This window comes from Salvia hispanica, chromosome 2 (assembly GCF_029641045.1).
Source record: "Salvia hispanica isolate PSC_SH4W2 chromosome 2, Shi_PSC_v1, whole genome shotgun sequence".
Taxonomy (NCBI): domain Eukaryota; kingdom Viridiplantae; phylum Streptophyta; class Magnoliopsida; order Lamiales; family Lamiaceae; genus Salvia; species Salvia hispanica.
This window is the reverse complement of record NC_142693.1, coordinates 34,057,237-34,070,560: the sequence shown is the minus strand read 5'-3', so window position 1 is coordinate 34,070,560 and position 13,324 is coordinate 34,057,237. Positions and strand designations below refer to the sequence as shown.

Sequence of the window (13,324 nt, the reverse complement as noted above, 5' to 3'; positions counted from 1 at the left end):
AAAAATGTAAAATCATTACTACAATTAGTTTTCCAAAAGACTTATTTCCAAAACTTTGGCATCATTCAACACCTAAACTACTTATTACAAAATTAATTATTTTACAATTACTTATATGTAGAGATACAATTTTTTGTGATTTTACACCTAATAGAGTTTGATTGATTAAGTAAGAAAATACTAATATTGATAATTTAAATTTATATCTGAAATATTTAAAGAAATGGAATTCTTTGCAATCTTTATTTGTTATTATTGTTATAATAAATCATTTTAAAAAAATTAGATTGCATGCATACTACTACGACAATTTAATTATACAATTAGTTGTGTCTAAGCATTAAGTGTGGACAAAGTCGTCTTGCCTAACTAAATTAATTGCATACAGTAATAATTAAGTAGACTCTAATTCAATTATCATTAAATTTCGAGGGTATGAAAAACCTGACCCAAAATCCTACAATTTCATGTTGAGAAAAATACTGAGATTACTGGGAGTGAGAAGAAAAGAAAAGAAAAGAAAAATTAAAATAATTGGCTTGGCAATTATTTCGCCTCAATGTATCCTTCCTTTTTTATTTCACGTTGAACTTCTTCTATCGATGTCGGTTGTATATATAGATCTGCAAGAAAACCGCTATTTTTGGGTGTATAAATGTACTTTTAATTTAGAAAATGTTTGCAGTATTACCATAAGACATTGAATCAAAATCTCAGAAATATAATGTCGAAATGTTCCTTAAAAATTAAGAAAAAAGACTTTAATTTCAACTGATTATCACGCCTTTTCATCCAAACAATCACAAACCAAACAGTTCCAAACAATCACAAACCGCTATACATTGCAAGATCAAAATTTTGCTACAAATTGTGAGGTGAATCAAAAGAATTAAATTACCACAACCAAATCCAGTGTGAAAAAAACAAGGATGTTAATCACAACAACTGAACTTAAGATTTTGCTCTGGAAGGCCTTGCTATAAAAGAAAATCAGGAATGACTGGTGCTTGAGCCTCCACTGCTTTATCTGCTCTGTGCCGCGACCTGTGCTTACCATGCGCCACACTATCACTTTTATGCTTGTCTTTGCAATCATGTTCTTTATCCTTGCCCGAGGTTCGACGTCTCCTCTCTTTACCATGCCCATTGTGTTTGCCTCCCAAACCAGCTTTACTGTGCTCAGATTGATCAATTTTACTTGCATCACTTTTGGACTCAGTTATGCTAACGTTTGAATCCTCGGCCCCCCTTCTTGATTTTGGTGGTTTTCTTCTCGATGATGATGATGTTGTGGCTTCATCGCCTAGAAGCACTTCATTGACAGCACCGGATATTAGACCAGCCTTGGCCTCAGTTCTATTTGTTGCGACAGTAGTTACTTCCCCATCATCAAACTTCACAACCATGGGCCTAGGCTTGGATTGACTAGGCTTTTTCCCAGTGACGAGTGATTTCTCTGTCAACTTGGCAAGATCTTCATCCTCATCGATAGCCTTATCATTGGGGTCATGAGCAGGTGGGTAGTCATTGGACGTCGTCACTCTATTTCCTGGAGAAAGGTAATATAAACCGTGCCTCTTCCTGTGCTCTGCAAGTAACGATGTCGATTCAGTTGATAGTTCAGACTCTTCCTTACCCTGGCATTCTACGCTATTAGAGGCTTCTGCAAATTGAGGTTTGACAAGCGAAAATGAAGTTAATAATGGCAATTTCATATCACCACAGATTTCTTCCAAATCATCAAGATTTTCCTTGAGCACCAACCCATTAGGTATGGGTACCTTCTCTTGTGCATTAACTGAGACTGGACCAAGATCTTCTGAGCATGAATCGAAAATCAACTTTACTGTTTCAGGAGTTTTTAGTTCTCCCTTAGTTTGATCTCCTTCACCATCGTTGAGAGAACCAAGGAGCATTGGTTTTATCAATTTAATTAATCCAAGGACATTGGTAGATCTTTCCAGCACTTCTACTTCATTACTCCCAGCTAAAGGTCCCAAATTAATTTCAACAAGATTGACTAGAGCCAAGAGAGATTCTTGAGTAAGATGTTGTGTTACCGAAGAAGCTGATGGTGCCTGCCCATTGGTAACAATCATATTATGATCATCCACTTCAACATCAGATACTAGTTCTGAATCTGTCAATGTAGAGGGAATTGAAGATTCCTCTCCATTTAGCTTGAGATACGAGTAAACACAGAACATCAACACCTTGAATGCGGAGTGTATATATATGGCTCTCACAGATGGACTAAGGAGACTAGTCCGTGGCTGTAACAGTGCTTCCATGATCTCAAACGGATTTCTTGAAAGCTTGATATACTCTCCTGAAACCCAGGCAGCAGCAGACAGAACCGCATGCATAAACGGATTACCAAGTAATGCAGGATCAATAACCAGCTCACGAGCAACGTTAACAAGCTGATATCTAGCATCCTTAACCCTCATGCCAATATCAATAAGTTGGGTTGCAATTTCATCCCCCTTCTGACAATGTGGAACCCTTGCCATTTCCCCAAGAAACAACACATACCAATCAAAATCAAAAACCACCTCATAATAATTCCTACCACAAGTCAATAAAATGAATCCCAAGATCTCATTACAGAACTCCGGGTCAGACTTTAGTGCATGACTGATCAAGATCCTACAAATTTCCATCACATTATCCTCAGAGACCATACACATTACAAGCCTCAAGGCCTCAAGCCTAATATTCAAATCGGAATCACTCAGTGCTTTAACCACCAAATCCTTGTTCTCCACAACTGCTAAAATATCGTTCTGTGCAACGAGAGCAAGCGCTTGCAGGCCTAGATACTTGAGATTCGGATCATCTTCTGAAAGAAACTCCCGTACCTTACTCACTGCTAGCTTCACTGCCGAATCATGTTCACTCAAACTAGTCAAGATCGTCCTCACACACTCAAACACTAACGACTTAGCTCCCATCGTCTTCATGATCTCACAGATAGGCTCCACCACTCGCTTACCCAACCTCGGCTCTAGAGGAGCCAATTTTGCGAAAATCTTTAGCACTTTGATCAGAACCCAATTATTCTTGCAGTCTACCAAAATCTTGTAAAATTCAGGCGCCAACGGCAAATATGATCTAGGTTCATTTTCAGTGAGCTCACAAAACAACCCTACAACCGCAGACAATATCCCCAAATCCGAATTCTCTAGGTTTTCCACAACTCTCTTAAAACAAACACGCACCGCATCAGGATAACATTCAAAAACCCTCAAAACAGTAGCGATCGCTTTCTTTCTCACAGTAACCTTACTACTACTAAGCAGAGTAAACAGCTCGGGCGTCAAATCGCGCGCCAAATCGGTGTTACAGATCGAGGAGAGAGTAGAGAGGGCGAGACTCACATCGTGGACATTCGGCGAGGAGAGATCCTTGCGCAGCTGGTGAGTGAGGAGGAGGATGACGTCGGTGGTGGCGGGGTTGAAGGCGAGGGCGGCGGAGAGGTAGGCGGTGCGCTTGTGGGAGTGGGCGGAGGAGGAGGAGAGCTCAACGGAGTGGAAGGCGGCCCACGACATGTCGAGGCCGTGGAGGGAGTGGAGGTAGGTGAGTTTCTGGAGGGCGGCGGCCTTGGTGTGGGGGTCGGTGGATTTGATCTCGCGGCGGATCTCGTCGATCGCTTTGGCGACGAAGGCGGTCTCCGTTCCGGGCGGAGTGAGGCGGAGGGCTTTGATTAGGTCGTCGATTGAGCGCTGGAAGAGGGAGTCCATCAGTGAAGGACCCGTCATTGGATCGATTCTCCGATAGTGCGATTGGATTTGTCGAAGCGTGGAAATGGTGGATTTGGGGGAAACCAACTGGAATTGGGGCGATGGGAGGGAGGCCGGCTGACTGTGCAGCACACGTGCTAATTTTGCTGGGAATGTAATTTTAAGGATAAATTGTTATAACAAAAATCATTAATCATTGTTTGAATTGTTAAAACATAAATAGTCATTAAATTGTTTGAATTGTTAAAACATAAATAGTCTCTATCTTTCAGGATTAAACAAAAATAGTAGTAGTAAGTATTTGGGGAATTTTATACATCCTTCGTTTTATAATAGTTAAAGTCATTTTATCATTTTAATACATTCTAGGGTAGTAGAGTCATTTCCAATTTTAGTAAACGTTAATACAATTTTTCCACTTATTTTACTATTTCTTACTTTATTCTTTTTTCTATCTTTTCCATTTCCTACATTTTCTTCATTTACTTGACTCACTTAATATAATTTTTAATAAATAATGTGCCGAATAGAAACGTGTTCACTAATGTAGAACAGAAGGAGTAACATTTTTAGTACTTCCGATTGAAAATAACTCTAAATGATTACCAAGACTATGGAGGACATTTGGTTTGGCACATATGAACATTAAACTAGCACTCTATCTATCCCTGAAAAGTATGAACATTTGGTTTGGCACATAGCTTAATGTATAACTAGTAAAGTAGCAAAAGAAAGATAGAGATAAATGGTAGTGTAAGTAGTGTTAGTAAAAAGTGAGCTCCATTTCATCAATAGTGTAGTGTAATTATATAAGGGGAGTGGATCCCCGGCTGTGATAGAAACACAGGAGTAGCTGTGCGCCTGTGCCAGTAATACGACGGCATTTTGTGGCATTCCAACTTTTACAACCTTCACTTTCAATTAATTTAGTAATGCTTTGCTAGGCTCATGGATTAATAATGTAAACAATGGTTTAAGTTAAAAAAGTTCACTACTCCACCGTCCATCATAGGTGAAATAAATTCTTATAGTATTTAATATTTTGTTGTAGTTTTACTTATATATTAGCAATAATAATTTGTTAAATATTAATTTTGCTAATTAAATTTTTCCTATTTAAAAATTATGTAGCTTGTACTAGTATTATTATAAACAAATGTAGAATAAATATCAATAAATTATTATTTAAAATAATAATTAGGGCTTATTGTTGCGATAGGGAGTTAATAATTCCAATTCTAATTTGTTTTGCTTAAAAATCAATCAAACTTGTAAACCTTTTAAATGATAATATGGTTATTCATTTAATTTAAAATTTTACAAAGGGAGTTTCAATTATTATTTAAAATTATTTTTAGTTTAATATGATTATATTATAATTGAAAGTTAATAAAATTAAATTTAAAAATGACTTTACCCAAACTTGATGGTGTTTTAGTTAAAATGAATTATAACTAGAAATTGGTAACTCTGCAACCGATTAGCTATAAATATAGTTTTAAATAAGAATTTTTTGATGTTATATTAATTTGTCATAATATTAATAGTTAACTAGTAAAATTGAAATGAACATGATGCAACTGAATTTTAAAAAAAAATTGAAATTGTAATTAGTAAACTAAACATTTCATATAGAAAAAAGCAAATTATTAAAAAATTGTTTTATTTAATGAGGAGCGGCGGGCGGTGGAATATTTGAATACTAATCAATTCTAAATCACTTATTTATGGATTACTGCTTGTGTGAATCTGCTTTGAATAATAAAATTTGTGAAAGTTGCCACAAAACGACGTCGTATTATTGGCACAACTGCCCCTGCAATATTTCTATCACAGCAGGGGATCCCCTCCCTTGTATAAGTTGTAAATAAAATTATGTGTAAGGGTAATGTATTGTTTATCTATTTCAAAATTATAAAGTTCATTATACTTTTCAGAGACGGAGTGAGTAGTATGATATTTTCCTGAACTTTCCATCCAAGTACTAAATATGATATTTCCCTCACATTTGGATACTTGAAAGAGATATTAATATCTAATATCACGAAATTGTTTTATTCTCACAAACTTTGAACTCGGCATATAATATCACAAACTTAAATAGTTGTTTAATTTTTTCCAACACCGAAAAAATCTAACTACATTAAAATGAGATGGTTAACCAAATCTTGCTTCTAAGGACTTTGTAATCACATCATTACCAGTTTTCAGTGGTAACCATATTTTATGTGATGTAATAAGAAAGAGAAATTTAGCTGGGTTTTGTCGTTGGTGGGAAAATTAAACAACTATTTAAGTTCATGATATTATATGTCAAGTTTAAAGTTCGTGAAAAGAAATAGTAAGTTTTTGAAAAATTTCATAATATTAGGAGTCAATATTCATACTTGAAATGATATTTCAAATTTATGTTATAAATTTATCCAAAATAAATAAACAAATATATTAAACAAGTGTTGTTGTTTTGTACTTCCCTTCGTATCGATGGGAATAACGAACTCTAAGATATAGACATTGTCATCCGCATAAGTATCTGTTAACATGATTGCCATAACATATGGAGATAAACAAGTGGATATTCACTTATATGATATTCCTTTCACATCATGATAAAAGAATGAGTGGTTTGATTGAAAAGCATCTCCAATAATTTTTTACCTTCATCGAGATAATATTTGCAATTCATGCACACATAACCACTATTTTCTATACATCAATATTTTTCTCAGATTTCTAATTTTATTGTTGAGTATATAAAATTGCAATATGATTTTGTCATATTGTTTTAATGTGAAATATATTGAAATATGTCCGTAAGGTTTATCGACTCTACTTACGATTTTAACAATTTTAACCAAAACCGGTGGTTTTGACCAAAAATATTGGAAAACTAAAAAATTGATACAAAAATGTAGAAAATCACTGAATGCCTCTACAAAAATTGAAACCGACTAAAAATGACGATTATGAACATGAACGATCAATTACCAGAATTAAAAAAAAACTTTCAAATATATTATCTAGTTGAACAGTCTTATAGTTATCTTTAGTTAAAAAAATATAACTCCTAAAAAGAACATCTCCACCATCCAGGTCGTCGCCTCGCAGTGGCAGAGCGCTGAGCACGTCAAGCTCGTGCGCTGGCACCAGCGCCCCCATGTCGTCGTCGCCGGCGACAAGGTCAAGATGCTCTTCTCCGAGTGCGGCCGCCTCAAATCGTTAGATCTCTCCTCCTTCTACTGCTGGACCGACGATGTTTGGCCGGCGCTCAAGGCTTACCCTTCTCTAGCTTCGAATCTCACTCGATTGGATATCATGAATTCTCCATTTTCCGATGGATTCAAATCGAATGAGATCAAGGTTATCACCAAATCCTGCCCCAATCTAATTGAATTGAAAGTTGCCTGCAGATTTGATCCGGGGTATAATGGCTTCGTCTCCGACGAAGTCTGTAACACCCCTTACTCAGTTAGTTTTAACCAAATAAATGGTGTCACCTTTTGGTACGATCGATAAACAAAATCTGTCTATTTAACCTGCATAACTTTTTTTTTTCTTTTTGCAAACACCTAAGGCACAAAACTATTAAAAGATAAGCTAAAACTACTAAACAACCTTTTACAACTATACATAACAAAATAAAGATAACTTGTTTCGATAATTATTTACAACCACATTAGCAAAAGAAGATTACATAACCTTATATCTCCAAACCAACTATATACAATTCAAAAGTTAGCCTAAGCATGCCACATGACTTGACACGTGCAGCTGCCCACAAGCGAGATCACTCGCTTATATACTCTGCATGAGGGAGAAGAAAGGGGGGTGAGCTTCGAAAAGCCCATAGTGTAATCGCACTCTAGAATAAAATCTCTAAAACTTGAATCTATATTACTATCACAAAGTAAACACTTTATTACCTGGAATGTCGTACAACACATATTCAATTTATGTCTGACGTCAATATACAAGTTCAAAACAATATCACCCAATATAAGCATTCACAACAGTTTGAATCATTTAAGATCATATGTATCGCTTGCAAATAATCAACACCTTTGTACAACAACACTATCATATTTATCACGTAATATTTTCAATAATAACTATCTACCATCTATCAATCAAACCAATAACATGATAGAAATAAATGACCATGGCAGCGGTCACTTTCTTTCATCAACAAAATTATACTGTAAGAAACATACTATTTAAATAATTCAAAGCACCAAAATATTATTTCTAAAACCAATATCACATTTAGCCCCCAAGTTATGCTTAGTGATGGACACGGGTACACGGACACTATAAGTAGCCCGATGAAGGAGTCTATCATGTAGCCCGATGAAGGAGTCTATCATGTACGTCCGTAGCGGACACTGCAATCTCCCCTATGGTCTATCGTAAGGCAACTGTCATATATTACCTATATAGGGTACATGTCAACTATCAACATATCATATAGACCATCGCTTCGGTTATCAAGAAGACGAATGATCAAACATGTGTGCAGTACTTCTGTCCAATGGCATGCCAACTCTACCTTGTGATTCACTCAAGCAATGTGGCATAACACAACTATTTCATATCAACTTCCACATTATTCAACACATATAACTATTTAAATCACTTTGCATCTCATAAGAAATACCAAACAACAATATCAGTATATCATCTTTCAATATCACCGTTTCTGTCACTTCCCTTGAAGTAGACAATCCACACAATTATTTTTAAGTTATATTGCATAAGCATACAAATCACACAAACAAGTAGTATTATTTATCGAAGTTAAAGGAATTAAATTCTAGAACAGCCGCACACTACCTGTGTGGACAGAACTAGAATCATAAAAAAGTCGGTGCTGAATTTTTTAAAAAATATATTATTAAAATATTCAATTTTATTTTTATAGTATAATATTCTATAGTTTTTAGGAGACACTAAATGATAATTGTATTAAACGGATCGGCCTGACTTTAAACTATCAAAGGAAAAGTTTCGTTATCAATTTTTTTAAAAAATTTACTATTTCACTCATATTTGGAGCACTTGAACGTCGACAATTTTCTATATGTTCTGCTAGTTTACATGGGAGATGACGTCTTTAACTTCACCACCAATATTTTTCATAGTGAAAAGGAAGTAATTGTCTCAAAAATTACATATACGACATATAATTATATAAATATATAAAGAAATACTATTAATGAAAAATTAGATTGAATATAAAAAACGTAAAAATGAAACTAAAGAAATATCCTAAAAGTGTACCCGATAATATTAAGATCACAAAAAATACTAAAACAAAAAAAAGGTGCGTGAAAACTTGGAATATGATAAAATATTTATAATTGCACCCCTCTCATTAATTTAAAGCTCTATAAATTAGATTTAATATGTAATTAATAAAATACTTCAAAATTTGGGCTTTTGGCTTCCATTCTAATACTAAATCTAATTACCCAAGCCCAACATAATGTATAGCTAATAGCCCAATAAGACTATCTTATTCCCCAAATCAGATTTTCTCAGACGCACAATTGCAGAACGGCAATGGCGGTCAGGGCGAGGATACTCGGTCCGGCACCGGCCAAGCCCCCGCTGGAACGGTGGCTTGGCCAGTGCTGTCTCCGTCCCTGTCTGTACACGTCAATAAAAACTCTTCTACTTGCTTACTCAACCCTGCATCCGCCCCTTTCCCCTATCACTTATGCTTGTACTCAGTTCACCTCTAATTTCAACTATTTTGCAAAGCTGTATAGGTGGGTTTGCAACCTAAGCTCCAAACTTGAGAGAAACTAGGGGGAAATTGAGAGCTTGGATTGGTGGAGGGTACTACATGCTTCACGGTGGATTGATCAGAGCTATCACGATGGCTGATCGGAGAGAGTAGAAGACTGTCGCGGATTTACAGAGTGTAGGAAGGTTGGTGCGGAGAGAGAGAAGAGAGAGATGCACTATAATACAATTCTAACAAAGCCTTTACCATTTTTTTAATCCCTTTTTCTTTTTCCCTTTTTTCCTCTACAGCCACGTTTCTTTCCTCTAACTTATTCATCAACTTTTAAATATTTCTTCCTTTTCCCATTTTCTTTCCTATCTTCTATTTTTATATTTTATTTAACTTCTAATCCATTAATAAAAGTATGTATAACACTACTAATTAATAATCTACTCCCTAACTCTAAACTTCTAAGGTTTGGGATATTATTAAGCCCTAGTTTCTATATCGGTGAATTGCCCCAAATTGGGGGGTTTTCATTTAGCCGATACATCCGCCCTATTGAACGCTCGCGGCGATGGATTCACGGCGGAGGATGCGAGTATCAACGTAGCCATCTTGATCGAGGCCTTCTCCGGTCTACCATTGCTGGAGGAATTGATGCTAGATATCTGCAATAATGTCTGAGACGGTGGTGCAACATTTGATGTTCTTAATTCAAGATGTCCTAAATTGAGATCACTCAAGTTAGGATTTTTCCATGGGATCTCGATGCCTGTAGAGTCGAAACTACACGGCGTGACTCTTTGCCAAGGGCTGAAATCGACGTTCCGAATCGACAGCGATTTCAGCCCATGGCAAAGCGCCACGCCGTCCAATTTCGACCATGCGATTGGGTATGATACATCTGAAGATGGTTATGATTATTGGATCGTGAAAAAACTCTTGGTGGACGCACTATGGAATAGATGGGTACATGCATATAGTACGGAATTCAAGATACCCAAGGTGTAGGCAAGATCAACTTTGATGCATGTTACCCTTCATACTTTAGCCTAATTTAGATTTCTATATCTGTTATGCTACTTTGGTTGCCATCTAACTCCACCATGCAAGATTCTAATTTAGAGATAAAGTGAATTCAACTAGATCTGACATGTTATTTTGTGATTTTTGCAATCCTTCCTCAAGCGATTGGACTGTTACAGAGGATTAAAAAAATTTGCAATATGATTTTGCCTTATCGTTTTAATGAGAAATCTATTGAAATATGTCCATAAGGTTTATCGACTTTACTTACGATTTCAACAACATTAACCAAAATCGGAGGGTTTCACCCTAAGTCTTGGAAAATTGAAAAATTGATCAAAAATGTGGAAAATTGTTTAATGGCTCTGTAAAAACCGGCTAAAAAAGGCGTTTATGACCGGTTAAAATAAAACTTTCAAATATATTGTCGGGTCAGCTACTCTTATACTTATCTCTAGTTACAAAACGTAACTCCTAAAACCACATAAAATTTTAGTCGATTTGTTGATTTACATTTAATACTCCCTCTGTCCCGCTTTAGGAGTCCCGGTTGATCAATTTTGGGCGTCCCGCTTTAGGAGTCCCGGTTGAGATAAATTAATAAAAAAATGTCTACAAAGTGTTAAAAGTGGGTCCCAACATCCACTACAACTAATAAAAAAGTGTTAAAAGTGGGTCCCAACATCCACTAAAACATTTATTTATTGGACACTCAACTAAAAGTGGGTCCCAACATCCACTACAATATTTATTTATTACACACTAAACACTTTTTTCTTAAAACATGTGCCCGACTCAAACGGGACTCCTAAAGCGGGACGGAGGGAGTATCAGCTTATTATTGGATTCGTCTCGTTATGTTATTTCCATGTAGTTGTCCATCACAATCCTCCTTACCATTAGATGTGGAGATTCGCATGTCGTCAAATTCAAAAGAGATTATGTTTAACATATTATATACTTTCCCATATCAACTAAGCCTTTGGTCTCGTTATGTTATTTCCATGTAGTTGTCCATCACAATCCTCCTTACCATTAGATGTGGAGATTCGCATGTCGTCAATTCAAAAGAGATTATGTTTAACATATTATAAATGTATGTCGTTCAACGGTGTTTACCCTACAATGAGAAAAAGAGCTGACCAACCCGTGATGTGAGTGGAATCTCCAGGACGAAGACTTAGGTTGCAGAGTGAGAACTTGTCATCACCGACGGTGGTCGATAGCGAAGAGCAGATTTGGAACTCTTGTTTTCAGTCGAGTGTGAGAATTAGGTTGTACTATGTGTCAAAGTGAGGATAGATGTGTGTGCAAAAAGTGTGAAATAGTATGTGTAAAATCATGTGAAGGAAGGCCAACGTCTTTGATGAGGAAGAACCGAAGAAAACGACTCAGTCGTTTTGATATATCCATCCATGGTCCCGTATTTCTCCTTAATCCTAGCAACTTAACAAATGTTACCTTCAATTGTGCCATGATTTTTTACCTATTTTAAATCACCAACCAAAATCAATTTCAAATGGATGGCGGAAGGAAGAAGATGAAGGGTTACACTCACCAATCCAATTACCGTTCCAATAACCGAAGATCGGTATGAAAAGACATTAACATAATATATTACTTACCAACTATATGTGAAAACAAAGTTTATTAGTTACCAACACTCTCGTTGATTCCAACTTGAGTTTCCATAATGTATTTCAACTCATTAATTTTCAAACTCATAATTTGAATTTTCATGCAATTCCATTTTTTCATATCGTTTTGGCGAGAATGAAGTAAAATATGCCAAAGAGGTTTATCGGTTCTACCGGTCCGATAGCTATTTCAACATTTAAACAAAAAGACATGGGTTTGACCTAAAAACTTAAAAAACTAAAAATAATAATAAAAAATATGGAAAATCGGGAAAATCATTGAATGTCTCTGGAAAAACTGGTGAAAATAGTAGAAACAGCTAAAACATCGGTTATGAACATGAACCATCGATTAGCAGTTCAGAAGAAAAACTTTCAAATATGTTGTTGGGTCTATTACAATTATACTTATCTTCAACAATCATTGGTCTAACACTTGAAGACACGAAAAATATGAGTGGATCAGTTGGTTGCTTTTAATATCTGTTTATGAGTGGATTAGTTATGTTACTTTTATTATATGCTGGTTGTTTATAATGGTGGATTATTATATATTTGCATCGTTCTTTGTATTATTCTAATTTTATCAGATGCACTGAAGGGATAGTCATACAGTATGCTTCTCTATATATATTGCATTAAAAAAAATTAAATTGTTTGACGTGGGATAAAAACTGAAAATTAGGTACTCAAAACAACTATATTTGGTTGTTGTTTGAGATTGAAAGCGTTACATCGTGCATAAGTAGGATCTTCACGTAGAAATAAAGATTGATGTATGTAGCAAAAAATGTTCAAATAAGAAAAATGACTATGTATATCTAATGAGAAAAATGATTATCTATATCTACAAAATGAAAATTGTTCAAACTTATTGGTAACCAAACACAAAAGATAAGCAGAAAATTTGGTATGAGACTCACATATGTTAGAACTACAATGACAACATTCCTTGAAGGAATAGCCAAAAAGGACCACTTTTGGTAAGATTGTTCAAATATATAGGCAGAATTGTGCTCGTTCGTAGCCATTGATCTTGCACGATTTTACTATACAAATTCATCCATTCTCAAACAAATATATTATTGATGCAAATCCAATTTGGCCAACAGACCTCACTATAAGTTGGTATTAGAATAGAGGAATAAGTTTGAGGTGTTGGTTTCTTCATCAATCTATATATGCAT

The 13,324-nt window shown here is 35.5% G+C and overlaps 1 pseudogene; it reads right to left on the bottom strand.

Annotated features, from left to right (window-relative positions):
* Window positions 1-746: 746 nt before the first annotated feature.
* On the bottom strand, window positions 747-3,878 carry LOC125201457 (AP-3 complex subunit delta pseudogene; annotated as a pseudogene).
* Between the last annotated feature and the right edge of the window lie 9,446 nt (window positions 3,879-13,324).